Source organism: Aythya marila, assembly GCF_965140915.1.
Source record: "Aythya marila genome assembly, chromosome: 2".
In the NCBI taxonomy this organism is placed as follows: Eukaryota; Metazoa; Chordata; class Aves; order Anseriformes; family Anatidae; genus Aythya; species Aythya marila.
Genome location: NC_139043.1, coordinates 137,500,389 through 137,519,488, shown reverse-complemented (window position 1 = coordinate 137,519,488; position 19,100 = coordinate 137,500,389).

The window sequence follows — 19,100 nt, the reverse complement described above, 5'->3', positions numbered from 1 at the left end:
AAGGAAGAACTGGTAACAACAGAGATGGAGAAGGCTGAGGTACTCAACAACTTCTTTGCCTCAGTCTTCAGTGCCAGTCAGGCTTCCCACATCTCTCATTTCCCTGAACGTTAAGATGAGGGCTGGGGGAGCAAAGTCCCTCCCACTGGAAGCAAAGAGCAGGTTTAGGACCACCAGATGAAACTGAACTGGTTCAAGTCTATGGGACTCGATGCCATGCAGCTCAGCATCCTGAGGGAACTGGATAATGTAGTTGCCAAGTCTCTCTCCATGATATTTGAAAAGTCCTGGCAGTCAGGTGAAGTCCCTGATGACTGGAAAAAGGGAAACATCACTCCAATTTTTAAAACGGGTAGAAAGAAGGACATGGGCAACTACAGACCAGTGAGCCTCACCTCTGTGCCTGACAAGATCATGGAACAGATCCTCCTGGAGATGACCCGAGACAGCCAGTCCAGCTTCACCAGGGGCAAATTGTGCGTGACCAATCTGGTGGCCTTCTGTGATGGAGTGACTGTTTCACATGACAAGGGAAGGCTGACTGATGTCATCCACTTGGATTTCTGCAGGGCCTTTGACATGATGCTATGTGACATCCTGGTCTCCAGACTGGAGAGAGATGGGTTTGAAGAACGGACCATTCAGTGGATAAGAAATTGGCTTAAGGGCCTCACTGAGTAGTATTCAATGTCTCTATGTCCAGGTAGAGGCCTGTGATGGAGTGGTGTTCCTTAGGGGTCTGTCTTGGGACCAGTGCTGTTTAATATCTTTATCAATGTGATAGTGGGATCTAGAGCACTCTCAGCAAGTTTGCAGATGACACCAAGCTGAGTGGTGCAGTCAGCACACCAGAAGGAAGGGATGCCATTCAAAGTGGGCCCACATGAACCTAATGAGATTTAACAAGATCAAGTGCAAAGTACTGCACCTGGGTTGGGGCAATCCCAGACATGAGCACAAACTGGAAGAAGAACTCATTGAGAGCAGCCCTGAAAAGGAAGACTTGAGGGTTCTGGTGGGTGAAAGGCTTAACTTGAGTCAGCAGTGCACACTTATAGCACAGGAGGTCAACTGCATCCTGGGATGCATCAACAGAAGAACAGCCAGCAGGTACAAAGGAGGTGATTGTCCCCCTATGCTCTGCCCTTGTGATGCCCCACTTGGAGTGCTGCATCCAGGACTGGGGTCCCCAGCACAAGAAGGATGCGAATCTGTTCAGGTAGGTCCAGAGGAGGGTTGTGTAAATGCTCAGAGAGCTGGAACACCTTTCCTATGAAGAAAGGCTGAGAGAGCTGAGGATATTCAGCCTGGAGAAGAGAAGGCTCCAGGGAGACCTTATTGCAGACCTTCAGTACATAAAGGGAGCTTATAAAAAGATGAAGAACTTTTTACCTGGGCAGATGGTGATAGGACAAGGGGGAATAGTTTTAAAGTAAAAGAGGGGAGTTTTAGATTAGATGTTAGGAGGAAATTCTTCACGCAGAGGGTGGTGAGGCCCTGGCACAGGCTGCCCAGAGAAGCTGTGGATGCCTCATCCCTGGATGCCCCAGGCTGAATGGAGCTTTGGGCAACCTGGTCTGGTGGGAGGTGTCCCTGACCATGGCACTGGTGTTGGAATGAGATGATCTTTAAGGTCCCTTCCAACCGAAGCTGTTCAATGATTCTGTAAAACCATCCAAAGACCATCTTCATATTTTTCCCGGGGTTCCCTATGACCTTTTAGCCCACTGATCAGCTTCTAGCTATGAGTTCTATAGAGAGATGCAAATCCCACTCTGACACACTGATTGAATTAAATTCTAGCCCTGAGTTAATTAAACATATTCTAAACATATTTTAGTAAGAGAGTTTTCCCACTGCCTACATTGAAATCCATTATCTCTATCTTTTAATATGCTATCTTTCAGGTCTTTTTCAGATATATTTGTCCAGGTGTGTATCAGACAAACTATTTCTTACCAAAACCAAATGTCAGCAATGTTTCTATCAAAACTCTTTAAAAAAAAAAAAAAAAAAAAAAATTATTGTTTTTTATTGTGATCCTTTGTGATAAGTAGCATTTTCACCACTTGTCCTGCTCTTCTCTGATGGCCGGCTCTTGTTTTCTCCTCCACTTCTCATTTTTCAGGATAGTATGAAGTTGGTACGATCAGCATTTTATTATTTGTGTGAAACTTATTGTCTATAGAGTAACACAGCATTCTAGATGTACTGCTGGGAACCCAGAAGAAACATGAGACACCTGGAAGAGACTGGGAAAATGAATTGTTCTACAGAAAAAAGAAGCAGTTTCAGAAACCTAGTGTAGGTTTCCCTACATTTTCCTGTTAGAACATGAACTTGGAGAGCTGACTTGTCTAGCAGAACAAGGAAAAAAAAAATGTTGCATCATCAGGCATTTAGGACAGAGTTCATACTGAAATTCTGATTCTGGGTAAGGGTCCAAGTTATGGCATTCTCAGTAGTTAAATATGAATTTATATACAGGGCTAGGTATATAGGTAACTATTGAAATAGTTGTTGTATTGAGAAGATCTGTGCTGCCTACACAGAGAAACTGAAAATGTTGTAGGCAGTATCTTCCATTAGTTATTTTTGTATTTTCCTAGATGTAAACCAAAAAAGAACTGATTCTGAAGAGTCACATAATATTGCTTCAGTTGCTTAGCTTTAATTTTGCTCAAACATAGTAACAATATTTAAAAAAAAAAAAAAAAACAAAAAAAAAAAAAAAACACAAGCAAACAAACAAAAAACAACTCAGTTGAGATAGAAAAAGGTTGTTAAATATTCTTGTTTGTGGATTTTATTGTTTAGCCTTTAAAAGATGTTTTTAAAATATTTTCCTCAATGTTATTCTTGATAGTTGATTTGTGTTTTTTGTTGGGATTGTGTTGGATGATTTGGAGAGCATTTTGGGTAAAGTACTTCCTAGTTTTAAAACTTTAAGATTTATTTTCTGTAGGTGTCTGAAATATACTGGTCTATCAGTTAAGAGCTGTTGCCACTTCAGCAAATAAGTAAGAAAAGCAGCAGATCCTACTTTGACAAAACAATCAATTCCCTGAATCCAAATATGGCAGCTTGTAATTATGAGTAGCATCCTTTAAGTTGTATTTAGACCTCTTATTTTTACTGGAGAATAGCTTTGATTTATTTGCAAGGGGGAGCTGTGATAAAATTTGATCTGGCAGACAGAAGGATTGTTTTCACAATATGAAGGATGTTTTTACAATACCATAACTCTCCCTCTGTACACTCTTTAAGGGAGGTTAGCAAACATTGTTTAAGAGAGCAATTTTAACTCTTGTGTGCAGCATGAATTTCTTCCTTGGGAAGGCTGTAATATAAAAGTCCTCATTGCTTGCTGTGAATTTTTCTCTATTGTAATTTCTGTAATATTTCAGCTAGTTATGAGGAAATTTATCTGAGTACAGCCTTTGTCAGGGTGTAGGTTCAAAGAATAAACCCTTTATGGACAAGGACTGTGCAGAAAGCAAGGCCAAAGACAAGGAGCTCTGCTATTGTCTGTCATATGCATAGAAGAAATGGATGAAGAACTAGGGAAGACACTGAATTTTAAACTCAATTGTGAAGGAAAAATAGCTTCACAAATGATATGCAGATTCTTAACTAGTGTACAGGGATTTAAAGTCACTTAGGTAAGTGGATTTGCAGAAGTTTCCATAATTATGAATTTTTGAGCCAGGTTATCTAGGTCATCATACAATTTTCTTTCAGGACTGAGAAATGGGCTTCAGAAGCATTCATCTTAATGTCAGTGCCTTCCAGCTCCTCTAAGGACTCTGCTTTGGGCAGTGCAGAAAATAAGAACTTTCTTAATTCTGTTCAATTACTCTCTATTACTAACCTAAATGTGTGGAGTCAGTACCTTAGCATATGCTTTTCATGGAAAGGTATGTCTCCATTTAAGTGTATATTAAGAGGAAAAGTAAAAATAGCCACAAATACCGAAAGGATCATTATTATTGATGGACAACCCATACAAAACTTCAACTCAAGCAAGACCCATTGCTTACATGTGTAAGACCAACTCATAGAGGATGGAGCACTTTCCACAGCATAATCATGTCTGTGATGGAAAGAAATTTTTTCTTTTTTTTTTTTTTTTTTTCTCATCTTTATCACCTACTAAACTTAGTGGATTTCAGTGGATTTCTAATGCATCCCATTGCCCAATGACCCCCTTCTCAAGACCTTCTGGAAAAGTCAAAACAAATTCTGTGCATCAATTCTTGTGATGACATTGTAAATATATCCATCACTTCTGTGCTTGAAGAAAATATTCTGTGAGACAAAACATACACAACTGACAGATAAGGTCATTTCATTCCTTTTGGACAGCAGGTTACCTAAAATTAAAGAGGTCTTTCACATAATGTACATTACAGAATGAGAAACATGTTTTACCCATCTTTCCAGATCCATTATTCAAAGACACCAGCCAAGCAAACAGATAAATCTGACAGCCATGAATCAGAAATGATGATTAAAAAACACGATAACTTTGGCCAGTGATATTAGGAGACAGGTGAAAGAGAATGAAAGAGAAGTGCTACTATTTTGTTAAGATTTGAGCCAGGAGTTGCTGCTGCTGCTCACCAGTAAAACTATCATAACCACGGTTTCTTGTATTTTCTTTTTTTCAGGAATATGATGGTCTGCCACAGAACCTGAACACATATTTGTGATCTCTAAAAAAAATGTCACTCAATGTGACAGAACAGGGTACTGACAGGGAAGTGTGGCATGCCTTTCCTTCAAAATAATAAATCTATAGATGAAAAGGCAAGGATATTTCATATAAATTGATATATTGATATGTATATACAGACAAAGAATGATCTGAGCTGGAACTGCACATACTTCTTTCAGTCTCACCTACTTTGCATGTGTTTCTTCTAAAGTCCTCCACTTCATGAGGACCCTTGACACAATGAAAGGACCACTTCATACAAAGGCTGGACAGCTTGTTTGTAAATTACACAGTGTGCTGTCCTGTGCTCAGAGCATAATCCTGTAAGTCAGAAAATGAAACTGTAAGAACAACTTTTATGGAATAATTTTCACACAGTATGCTAACTCTGCCCCAGTATTATGACAGTACTTACCTGTATGTACTTATAGATTACTAGGAGAGGACCATCTCCAGATACAGCATGAAGACAAACACCTTACTTAGAGGTTTTATATTCTTATATAGGTTCTTCTTGTGAGATATGTTCATCGGATTCGTGTCAGTATGGAACAGTGCTAGGGCCGCATGGTATGGTGAATGTGACCTTCTGTCTTACATACCCTTTTATAACCACAAGTCTAAGAAAAACAGAGTGGTTAATGTACATAATTCTTGTATCTTGCAGAGGAATGTTTTAGCAATTAATGTCAATAGAGAGCTTGAAGGGAAATGTATTTGTAGGCTTTTCCTTGAAGTCTCTGATATCTGGGGGAGTTCAGAATAACTGCAAACTCTTATGACTAGTGCATGGGACGCTATGCAAGTCTCTGATATCTGGCCAGGAGATTAAGGAGATGGGGACAGCTGAAGAACAACTAAAAGACAAAGCTTGCAGGGGATGTTGCACAAGTCTCTGACATACAGCCAAGTTGGACAAAGGAGAAGGACAAGAGGGAGGAAGACTATGAGCCTTCAGCACGAGAGACCCCCAGAGGGACCACCAGAGACTGATATGCATGCTCCAGTAGGAGGGTTTGGATTCCGGAAACTAATTATAATAACCTTGTTTTTTTTTAGAAGTAGTAATGAATATGTATTAGCCTAGGAGCATAAAAATCAGCTGCTTGATGTAACTGGTGTGCGTCTTGGTGGAGCAGAGACTCCCGGCACATCCAGTGCTGTTTGCTTACCTCTATTCCTTTAATAAATTGTAAACTGTAATTATAGTCCTATTTTGAAGACTGAGCCATTTATTACATTCCCTTACAAGTTCAGTTTATCAGCCTCCCTGACTTTTGGTAGGGTAAGTGTCTTGACCTCATAGACTCTTGGCCTGCCTTCTGTCCCTTTGAAAATTAGAAAAGGCTAGGAAGGTACTTTGAACTCATGTGAAAAAATATTATGGCTCAGACTGAATTATCTAGGTATTTGTGTTCTGTTTTACCACGGGCTGTTGACCCTTCTCAAGTTATAGCATGATCAATAATATCTAGTAATACATCAAATTCTACCATTTCTGCACATCAATGTTTAAGCCAGTAAATAATCAAGAATACAAAATAAATACATGCTTACTCCAAGCACAAGTGCCAAGCTGAGAGCTTCTTAAGCGTAAGCTCTTTATAGATTAAATAAATTGTTGCAGTTCTATACAAAAACAGTAAGGCGTATTCCTTGTGATGAGTCAGGCATACTGACCTCTCAGCTTCTGCACACAGGGACACTAGATAATAGATGAAGGTATAATTTCTTCTGCATATAGTATTAAAATGGTGAAAAACAGGATGCCTTACCTGCCCTAGATTCATAATTATCTCCAAGGCCCATTTTGTAGACAAGAGAAGGCAGAAAGGTTATAAATGTTGCTTTATACCTTTTTAGTGATACAGAGAATAAATTGACCTAGCCATATAGTGCAGTGATGTGTTTTTCTCAACTGCCACAATGAATATGAATGTCACTATCAAGTACATATCGACTCCCAGTTTCTGAATGACAAAGACAAGATGAGCAGCACCTAGAGATTAATGGGACACTGAGAAGATTTGAACATGTCTGTTTCTGGGAAAAGAACACAATAATAAAGCAATTATATTCATGTTAAAAGCAGAGTTACATTCTTCTTAACGGAAGTACTGAAGGGACTTCAGTAGTATTTCTTCAAGTCTAAACTAGCTTTAAATATTTGCCCTATTATGTTAAAGCAGGTTAAATCAGGACTGCTAGGGATGAAGAGATGACGCAGCTGCAATAAAGCAGCGTTTAAAGTACTGACAGTGGCAGGTGTGGGGGTGGCAGGAATGAAAGGATTCAAAAATCAGAAGAGAAGAAGTATGCCAGGCAAACTAGCTCTTCTTTAACCTCAGTGCCACTTTCTCTTTATATTTCCAAGCTGCATATACTCTTGAAAACTAGACTCCAAAATGGAAGCTAGAAGCATCACTTCCACAGGACTGAGCATAAACACAACACTGGATTTTATCCTTGTTTTTCCATAGGGATGTTTCAGGTATAAAAGGCTGGCTGAGATGCAGAAAGCTGTAACTGAATAATCTTCAGATAACCTTTCACCTGTATTTAGAAGAATCTTTTTGAGATATTAACATGAGTAATAATAACTGATTTCCTTCAGTTTTATTTGTCTCTACCATTAATAGCACCCAGTCTATAACTTGCCACTTCTGTGACAGAATGATAACGCAGACAGATCTGCAGCCAGTTTGCAATCCACTGCTAGCTCCATATCTTTTCCTGCCAGGATAATGTCTAACCACTTAGTCTTCATTTTGTATTTATTCACTTTCTTTCTCTTCTTTAAATGTAGATCTTTGCTCTCTCTCTCTCTGTGTTCTCTCCCTCTCTCCTGTGCATTAAGATCATTTTGAATTCAGATCCCATCCTTCATACCGCTTGTCATCTCTCCTAGCTTGGAGCTGTCAGCAAATTTCATAAGCATACTTTCTCTTCCATCATCCAGGTGGCTAATGAAAACATCAAATAGTTCTGTCTCCAGATGTATCCCCCTGGGACCCCATTGAGATGCCTTTTTGACAGCAAACTTCTGAGAGCAGCTTTCCAACCGACCATGTCCATGTAGCTGTGCTTCCAGCCAGACCACGCTCTGGTTCAAGGTAGGACTGTCAAGCGGGACTGTGTAGGAAATTTTATAATAGTCAAATTCTGCTCCCCATATTATCCCTTAGAGCATGCCCTGTCACGTAAGGAAATACATCCATTTCAAAATTAATTTTTCTTTATTGTTTTTCTTTACATGTTATCTTTTAAGACCTTACTGGTTGAGTAGTATTTTCTTCTGGAACTAGACGTTCACTCTGTTTGCTAGTAGATGAACATTTTGGTGTGATTTTTATCATTTATTTGTTTGTTCAGTTACTGCAGACAGAGAGATAGGGCAAAACCAGCAGATTAGATACATGTTCTCATGTTCTTCACCCTGTTAAATGTGCTACAGTCTACTCACAGTAACTATTAGGTTTGCATGCTAGTAAGACCTATTTCAACATTGTTGACCTTTACCATGAATCAGTACTTTGCTTTTTCATATGTAAATCAATATATGTTGACATGGTTCACTAACAGAATACAGAGGAAACATATGATTAAAATCAAAATCAGAATCAAATATTGTCAATATTTTTAGAGCTTGAATATGACTTATCTTATAAATTGGACTTTCTTCAGAATCCAGTCTTTTTAAATAAACTTTCATCAATAAAAAAAATCTCAGCTGAAGGATAATATGTATACTCAGGACAGAAAAGAGAATGGGGTAAATGTCTGTTTCAGCTCTGAGATTTAAACATCATAAGCAAAAGTTTGATTTTCAATGGGGGATTTTGCTATCACTTATTGTTTCATACGACATTATTTTTTGATTTGTTATCCACTTAGTTTGAAATTAAGACTGCTGGGCCACAGACAGAATACAGGCCTGACCCTGACAAAGTCTAAAAGCCATCATAATCTGGAGATAAGGGAAGCAACGAGAACCGGGTTTGTTCAATGATATTTGTACTTTTTCATTCAGCTCAAGATGAAATCATGCAGGCCAGAAAAATCCATTTCAAAACTCATCCATCTGGATAAGAGCCAAAGAGATCAGAAAAATCTGATGCAATCCATATGCAGAAAAATAATACCTGAACTACCAGCTACTTTTGCAGCTAAGCAGTGAGAGAGCATGTAAGACAAAACACTATCAAGCACATCCCTTTCCCATGAAAGATCTCACAAAGATGCAGTCATATCACCTTTGAACTTTACACTTTAACTGAGGCTTTAGTACTGTGATGGAACAGTCATTGAAGACCTGGCTACAGTTTTCTATTGGCTGTATTGCCCAGTATCATCTCACCATTCAGCTGGCAAAACTGATAAAGATACATTAAAGGGGTGTTTCTGTGTTTGTGGTTGGAAGCCTGTAGACTTCAAAAGAGTCTGTAAACTATTTTTGTCTTTTAAAATGTAGATGTTCATCAGATTGCATTAGCACTGCTGGTGAGTCAGGAAGTGTTGTTCTCCAACATTTCACTTGCTGATCACCATTCTGCAAGCTTTACGAATGTTTCAAGAGAATGTTTCCTCTTGCAGGCACTACATTAGCATGACCAACATAATGACTGTATATCCTCTCCAGAGGTTCAGTCTTGCTGAGGGCAGAGAGGGGAGAAATGGCGTCAGTACTCCCTTAGCTTTGGGGATTATACTCACAACGGAGAATATTCAACAGGCATCATTGCTTGGAAAGAGGGCACAGCCTTCTTGATCCTGAATCCCCAGGCATGAACAAGAGCTCTTTCCTGGGCCTCTCTGTCCCCTGGAGACACTCTTGTCTCATATGGAAGAAAGCTATGTGGAGAAAGAAGGAATCAATTTTTTTTTTTTTAGTAGGAGCTGTTCCTTTGAAAAACTGGGGAAAAATAGTATTCACAGAAGTACGTCTCTTTTGTGATTTAGTGAGAAGGCCACAGGCTCTGTTTTAATCCATTTCCAATAGAGTAGAGCTTATATGACACTTTAGTTTTTCATTCAAGTAATGCAGTTTGCTGTCTACTTACTGCTGAGCTCTTATGAGAACCTGCTGCTCACTGCAGACTGATAAATCTTGCTTTAGCTGGGGGTCTTAAATAAAGTAATGAAATTTTAGAACTACTTTAAAACTGTGGTCAAAATACTGGTTGCACCTATTGTTATCTGGCCATCTCCTTGGAGTAGGTGTCCTTTAGGCCTTTAGGATATCCAGCAACTTCATAATTGGAAAGCGTTTTCCCAGGTAGCCCAGAACAGAATCTCAGCATCACAGATTTTGAGACCAGCCTCTGACTTCATGGGGTACCATGATGTTTTGGTGGAAGTCATCATCCAATACTATCTCCCTGGAGAGGACAAAGTGTTGTTCAATCCAATTAGGCTCCACAATGACACTTCTTCAGTGTACATCTAGTTTAAAGTGTGAAACCTCTATTTATCCAGACCAAGCCAATCATTACTGCTTTATACTTGTTCTCTCTCAAAGCACATCTCCCACCAGAGTACGCAGCTCTCCAGGGTAAGATCACATTGCAGTAGCTGTTGGAACCTCATCGTCACAAACAAACACTCACCTGTTAAGAAAGATAATGCGTCAATAATGTGGCATGAGGGGACACAGATATCCAGCCTTAGTTACAGCTCTTCAGATAACTGGCTGCGAAGTAAAATCCTTTTCTCCCTTTGCTGACATAGGCAGGCTTGAGGCTATTCAGTTTATCCTGTTACAGAGGAATGGAGATAATAGATCAGACCAGATCAACTCAATCTCCTTTCCTCAGCAAAAAGGAAATGTGGAATAAACTGCACTATGGTATGAGGTCTTCTCAACCCCCATATTAGAGATATCACCCTGATGCATGACCTTTCACCTTTTAATAGCCTTTACCAGCACATTGTGATTAGCCATGCCAAAAATCTCATCCTTTTTGAACTCTTATGACCACCTTGTCATTTCACTGCCTGTCCCTATGATTAGCTGTCGTATGTGTGAGTAATTGAAGAGGTGGGAACATTAGGGCTTCATACTTGTAAGAGGGCTGAGAAGAACTTGTTAGTGACAAGGTAAAGGTTGCCCTGTCCAGTTCAGAAGTGGGTAGGCATAAAGTGCACACCAAATGGTTCCATTTCAGAACAGAGAATGCAAATATGGAGTGAGACTGTTTCAGCTCATCTCACTTGTTGAATGGACCCGGAGTTTTCCCACATGCAAAAAATACATCACAGATGCAAGACACAGGTCCAGATTAAACACAGGCTGAATATGGGCTTTACTGGCCAATTTCTGCAACAGGAAATTGAAAGTTTCACAGAACTGCATGGGGAATTTTCCCTCAGGCCATCATTGTGGCCCTGTGGTCTTTGTCTTTTGGAAACATCACCTTACTTAAGAGAGGAAAACATGGAAAACATGGAAACAGGAAAACATGGGTCCTATTGACAGTAGAGAATATATGACTTACACTCATACAAGATAATAAAGCATAGAACAAAATGCTTGAATATAGAACAAAAGCATGAATGTGCAACTGCATCACCACTAAAAATAGAACAGCGAGTTCAGAGAGGATGTAAAATGCAGTATTTCTATCAGAAAAATGCTAATGGTTCAAGTTGCAATAGGAAACTGAAAAGGCCATAAGGACTACATGAACTGTCAAAATGTGTGCAGCACAGGCTGTGAATAAAGATTGTGATTAAAGCTAATTGACAGGCAATTTTCAACAGACAGAGGAATCAAGGGATTCAGTCTCTGATAGCAGTATAGCTTTTCCTTTTGACTGAATTCATCCTTTACAAGCTATTTTTTTTTTTAAGTTGTCTTAGTTTACTTCTCCTCCTCCCAGTGAAGATTTCACTTCAGACGTCAGCTGGGATAAATTTCAGTCATGGTCTTCAGAACTGTTATACCCAGAGGCCTATTCTCTTAGAGCTTTTTCCACCATTTCACCTGGTTGTCAGCTTGCTTCCATGGGTCTGCCTTCAAAGACAGCCAAATCAAGTAATATGTATAGAGATAACTCTTTTTCTTCTGTTTTGAAATTACGCTTCTTCAAAGACAATTCAAGATTATTTTTTTTTTTTTAGTTTTTTATTTTTTTTCCCCAGCATGCGGTATTTACATTACCCAGTCTTGCCAGGGGTAGTTTTGAGGAGATGCTTTCTACTATCGTCTCTTTCTGGGATGTGTACATTTCTGCATGCTTTATTATTTCTAGCTAGCTACAGTCTGCTAAGACTAATATATTTTTGTAATTTACAGTAAATCACTCCAAGCTCCAGAGATTTCCATATATACATTTGCTTTACAGCATTTCCCAGTTAGTTCATCTGTGAATTTGATTAATATGTCATCCTGTGCTCCATACACTCAGTTTGTTCACCTGTTAAGAAGAGAGTAAAAGATAGGACTTAGACTGAAAGCTGTGGTCTCACTGTATGCAGCAGCCTTGCCTTATGGAGTCCTTAATTTAAATGTACCCAGGAGACAAGAAAAAATCAAACAAACAAAAAAAAAACCACAATACTAACAATAAACCTCTTCGATAAAACCTGTCTAATGAGCATGTTGATATACTTAACATGCAGCATCACTGATCAACAGAACAACATTTAATTAAATATAATTATATATCAATTGCTGTCAGAGATACTTTAACTGTTGTATTTCAAAAAGGTTGGGAACTATTAATTAATTCAGTGAATTGGATTTTTCCTTCCAGATCAAGTGGGTGAAAAATTACTGGTCTCACTGCGATGACCCTCATTAATATAGTGGGATGCCAAAAACATATTTTGGCCTAGTTCCAATGTGTAACAACTCTGTTAAACCAGGAATTTCAGAGGAGTTTAAGTACCTAAAATATAATTTAAGTGGACCTCAGAAGCCTAAACTAAAACTGCAACACAGCTATATTAGTCCCCCACATATCTGGGACTGCACACTTCTTTTTCTCTAGCACCCTTACCAACACTTGCATGAAGGTGTCTTTCAGTTAACATAGAATCATAGAATCATAGAATATCCCGAGTTGGAAGGGACCCATAAGGATCATCAAGTCCAACTCCTGGCACCACACAGGTCTACCCAAAAGTTTAGATCATGTGACTAAGTGCAGAGTCCAATCGCTTCTTAAATTCAGACAGGCTTGGTGCAGTGACTATGTCCCTGGGGAGCCTGTTCCAGTGTGCAACCACCCTCTCAGTGAAGAACCTCTTCCTGATGTCAAGCCTAAACCTCCCCTGCCTCGGCTTAACACCATTCCCGTGGATCCTATCACTGGTGTTTACAGAGAATAGGTCACCTGCCTCTCCACTCCCCCTTGCGAGGAAGTTGTAGACCGCGATGAGGTCCCCTCTCAGCCTCCTCTTCTCCAGGCTGAACAGGCCCAGTTAAACATACATTTAACTTAGTGGAATTTTAAGGTTTTATTGCTTGCAACAAGTTACTGAGGCAATTTAAATTTTGTGCAATGATGAACATGGCATAAGGTTTACTAATAATTAATCTCAGTTGCTTCACAAATATGGCTTCTAACATATGGCTTCTTCATGTGATTACAATCTTCACTGCATCTTACCTTTTCAGAGTTTCAGTTGCTAAAATATTGCTCATTTTTGAGAATTTTGACTGCATCAAGTCAAAAACTAAATAGAAATGAAAAATGAAGAAGAAACACTAAAATATTCTGGGTATATTAGATGATTCATCATTTTTGTCTAAAATTTTATTAAATCTATGTAGGTGTATGGTTCCTTAGGCATGAAATGTATTATCTCTTTGACCCAGCTACTCATCCGATTTCCTTGGCGTTATAAAGGATCACAGAATTTATAGTGGAAAATGATACCATATTATCAGGTCCCATTGGTTCATGGTACAGTCTGCCAATACAGGCAACCTTAAATATAGTACTGATACTCACTTGAGTTTAACTGAAGAAATGTAATTTATTTACCAGTGCAAGTAGTGCAACAGTGAAAAAAACTCACCTAGAATATTGCTAGAATATAGCTACAGGAAAAATAGGTTTTCATGTACATCTACTTATTTAATGTCTATGATCAGCTATAGATAAAAACTGAAGTATCACCTTATTCTGAACCATGGTGAAATTATTATCATAGAATCATAGAATATATGAGTTGGAAGGGACCCAGAAGGATCATCAAGTTCAACTCCTGGATCCCCAAAGGACCACCCAAAAAATCAGACCATGTGTCTGAAAGAGTTGTTCAAATGGTTCTTGAACTCTGGCAGGCTCAGTGCTATTACCACTTCCCTGGGAAAATATTCAACAAAATACCACTTTTTTTTTTTTTTTTTTTATGCTTCAGTGTTATTTCACTTTTGTTTTGCCCTTTTAGTTGATGTAGAACATGATGCAGAGAAGTTAAATGATAATTAACTTAAGGCTCTAAATGAGAGCTTATCATCTGTGTCTGTCTTGTCTCCTGCAAAATGTAATGACCAAGCTATATCTACAGCTGTGTGTTGCCTGGCACTTCACGTGCTTGTTGAATACAAGTCATGTTCTGCAGATATTGCAAAGGACAGTTAACATACATGATATGCTTTGCTACTTTGATTTTTAATTTCTTGCAGTGAAGTTAAAGGTGATGGAAAGGTGTCAGCCCTGGAAAGCAGCAGGCCCTGGTGATGTGTGCTGCCTGTGGTGGGATCCTTTACTCTGAGCCCTGCTGTAGACTGCCTATGGTCCTGGAGGAGCACTCACACCTGCAGTTTGAAACACAGCCTTTTGGCCACAAAATACAATTTATAAATCTGCAGCATAGCACAGAACTAGTTTCACATGCTGGGATGCCATTTGTCTACGCATTTGGTTGGCAAATCTGTGATGTGTTCAACAGAGGAAAGCCAGTGAAGCTGCATTTGCAGCTTGGTTGTTAAAGGTAATCCTGTGCCATGGAAATATATGCTTTCCCTCACGTCTTTCTCTAACATTTATGCCTCATTGTGGGTGGATAGCACTCATTTATAAGCTGCTGCTGACAGTGGCCCAATAAATAAGCATTGGATATCCAACAGTATGGGAAGCTGTGGAAGAGAGAGCCTGAGTCAGACATACCTGTTAGCCCACAGATTCACAGGCTACAACTCCCACCTACTTATAAAGGAACTGAAATCACAAATTCATTTCATGCAGACTAATGAACACTAACTAGGTGCTAAGAAAGGATTTCAGATCTTCCTTGTGGAGGAGTTTGTGGATTTGAGCTACCAAGCTGAGCCAGACAAAGGACCACAACTATTATTAGAGTAATCCTTGTGCCTTTCTATACTTTGGCATGCTACATATTTCTCTTTTAGCATCCTGCCTTTAGCTTACTAAATAATGAAGTGTTTCCATATCTCACAATAGCATGCTGAAGTCCTGACTGACACCAATACACCGTTGTTTTGCACTGTCTGAAAAAAAACTTCTTCCTGGCAAATACTATCAGTGTATTTCAATTTTCAGACATCCTGTTTACAGTGTGAAATACTTTTTTTTTTTTTTTTTTTTTTTTAGATATGGTTATATGGTGTGCTTGTTCCAACTACCTTAATTACCTTTCTTCTTGGTGGTAACCATTGGTATAAGTGACAGAAGCACGACCAGCAAGTTGAGGGAGGTGATCTTCCTCCCTCTACTCCACTCTCTTGAGACCCCACCTGGAACACTGTGTCAGGTCTAGGGCCACCAGCACAAGAAGTACGTGAAAGAACTAGTCCAGAGGAGGGCCATGAGGATGACTGAAGGGCTGGAGCACCTCTCCTATAAAGGCAAGCTGAGGGAGGTGGGGGTTGTTCAGCCTGAAGAAGAGAAGGCCCCGGGCAGACGTTACAGTGGCCTTCCAGTGCCTAAAGGGGGCCTACAGGAAAGCTGGGGAGGGACTCTGTCAGGGGGTGTAGTGATAGGACAAGGAGTAATGGCTTTAAGATAAGAGAGGGGAGATTTAGATTAAATATTTGGAAGAAATTCTTCACTCAGAGGGTGGTGAGGCACTGGCACAGGTTGCTCAGAGAAGCTGTGGATGAAAGGCCAGGCTGGATGGGGCTTTAAGCAACTTGGCCTACCGGGATGCGCCCCTGCCCATGGCAGGGGTTTGGAACTGGGTGGGCTTTAAGGTCCCTTCCAACCCAAATCATTCTGTGACCCTGTGATTCTATGAAAGAAAACAAACAAAGCAAAACAAACAATCAACAAACCACAGTGCTTAAAGCTATATGAAAGGGGAGCTATGAATTCTGTGGGCATCATTAAATGCATTTTCCTAATAGCAAGTTGGAGAATTATTGCATTATTCTCAGTGAATGTCTCTTTCATGAGTAAGCAGGCACATAAAAAAAGATAAATGACAAACTCTTGTAAATACAGAATAACTCCACCAAAATCCATGGGTTTGCACTTGCCTCTGAATCTCAGCAGCACAGAGCAACATCCATGAAGAGCATGTGTGTCATAGTTTGGTAGTATCAACATGAGAAAAGAAGGAATTCTTCCATTTTTAAGAACTAGAAGTTTACAATTCTTGCTGTCATTCCCAAGGGGAGAAAAGGCTGTGATAAGAAATAAAACTCAAAATGTGTTTAAATTGATATCAGTACAAAGGCTCTCATAAGAATGCTCCTAGGAAAACAGATTCTGTTTTCTGAAAATTTTCCAGAACTCATAATTTGTTTTCAATCCACCGCATAACAACACCGAGACCTTTCAAAATTTTTAGCAAAGTTATAAGCAAAGGGAAAGCAAAAGAGTATGAGTCACTCTCCTGCTTAACTAATGCCATAGTGGTTACAAAACTTGCCTGGAAGGAGGAAATACTAGTTCAAGCCCATACCTTCCTTGATTTATTGTTGGGAGCAGACCCTGGGGCTCCAATGTTCCGAGAGCTGTGCTCAGCTGGCTCTAGGACAAGAGCGAAAGCTTAAGTGCCCACAGGCTGCCTGCATGTAGACACCTTGACTTGAGTTAGGCTTACAGGGCTCCTACCCAGAAGGGGCACTCAAAGACGACAGTGCTTAACAGAGATTCTAGTCAAAAGCAAGCAGTAATCAGAAAGTAGGATTAGAATTTTCTCTCTCCTCAGACTGGATCTTCATCAGTTGAAGATACAGCAGAAACCTCTAGCCACAACTGCTCCTAGAGCTGCAGTGTTCACAGAGCAATAAGATGATTAAGTCTACCTACTCAAAGAAGTAAGCAGGGTTTGCTGTCATGTTTTCAGACTTCGTTGTTTGAAGAATAGAAATGTTGTCCATATAATACTACTAGGCTCATGTTTACAGTACTTATCCCATAAGTTAGGAGAGCCAAAATCTGTGCTCTCCCTGAGGAACCAACCCTTCAATTTTAGGTGGCTTTGCTGGACAAAAGCACTTCTTATAAGATTCTGAATATGTGGAGGGAACATAAGAGTCAAAAAAAAAAAAAAAAAAAAAAAAGAGAGAGAAAGAGAGAGGAAGGAGCTTTAGAAAAATTCTGTCTGCATCTCTACCAAAAGGCCACCTGAGGCTCAGCACTTGCCATAACCTTGATGGAACAGCATCTCTCTGGGTGTAGAGCAGCAGGCTCTACTGACTGCAAGGTGGTCTGCCTGCTCAACAGGACAGGAAGGTCTGCCCCTACCCAGGACCCTCAATATGAAATGCTTTTCCCTATAACCAGTCTTCATGAAGGGACATGTAACTTTTAATCTGTGTGGTAATGTGCAAGATCATTCTCAGTGGTCTGCAGAAAACCCCACAGAAGTTAAAAGACTTCATTAGTCTTTGGGTCTTCATTAGTCTCTATGTCCAGAGGAGGGCCACAAAGTTGATCAAAGGGCTGGAGCACCTCTCCTATGAAGACAGGCTGAGAAAGCTATTCAACCTGAGGAGAAGACCTTATTGCAGCTTTACAGTATTTAAAGGGGACTTATAAAAGGATGAAGAGCAACTTTTTGCTTAGTCAAATAATGAAAGGACAAGAGGGAATGGTTTTAAACTAAAAGAGGGGAAATTAAGAATAGATGTTAGGAGGAAATTTTTCTCTCATAGGGTGGTGAGGCAGTCACACAGGCTGCCCAGAGAAGCTGTGGATGCCTCATTCCTGGAGGTGTTCAAGGCCAGGCTGGAGGGGGCTTTGGGCAACCTAGTCTGGTGGGAAGTGTCCCTGCACATGGCAGGGGGGTGTAGCTGGGTGATCTCTGAGGTCCCTTCCAACCCAAGTCATTCTATAATTCTGTGATTAGTACCTTAAAATCTTTCCTTCCTTGTGATTCAGGCAGCCCAAGATCAGCTGCCTGCAGGTGGGATAACAGACTTTTTAGTGTGAAAGACCTGACAGCCATTCTAAGGAAAGGCTTTCAGTAGGTTTGAATGTGGGTAAACATATACAAGTTTGTACTGAAGCTCAGGATGACTTTCAGAAAAATAAAATGCCAAACTGTCAACTGAGTATAACATTGAAACCTTGAGATCGTCCATTCTTGTTCAGAAACATGAGAAGCAATGTAATTACTTCATGAGATATACTGGGAAAATACCAACACGAATTTGCCACCCTTTTCCATCGGAGAGATATATCCTAGAAATTCAAACTCTGCACATTACCACAAAGGTTAATGACTAGCATACTGTGAAACATAAACCTACATTGAGGAATTATTTTTTGAGAAAATAACCTAATAAACGTCAGAGCTAATGACTTAGGGAAGAATTTAAAAAACAAACAAACAAAACAAAACAAAACAAAACAAAAAACAACAACAACAACAACAAAAAACTTGTTTTTAGGTCCTGCTACTACCACAGTTACACAAGTGCCAGTGCAGTGGAGTAAATAATAGTAAAATAATAGTGGACTAAATAGTGCTGGTCTAGCACTGAGAGTTTTCAAGATCCTCAACCTGCACACAGTAAAGGTAGTACTACTGACCTTCTCCTGAACCACATCCTCAGGTTCTTCTGTCCCTCAAAGTCCATCTTGGGAGGTGGGAGGGAATAGCAGCTGTACAGTTTGGATGCATCAGGCAAGGCAAGGACGTAGCTGTGCTTCTCTGCAGAAGGCTATGATGGTGCAGTGCAATCACCTGGCAGCAGCCACACATGAAACAAATCCCACAGCTGTCAGTATGTCCTGGCCACTTCAAGGGAAATGGCACCAACTTTGTACCAGGTGAGTTATAGGTCAAGAGGAGTGATTAGGGGGCACAGTCAGATCACTGAGAAACCTCAGAGCACCACAGATGTATCCACAAAAGAAGATCCTTACCTGGTTTTGATAAAATTAGCACACTGAGCAGAATTGTAAATTTACTCATTCTCTTTTGGAGTTTGTTATGCTAAGTTATTGATCAAAGATTT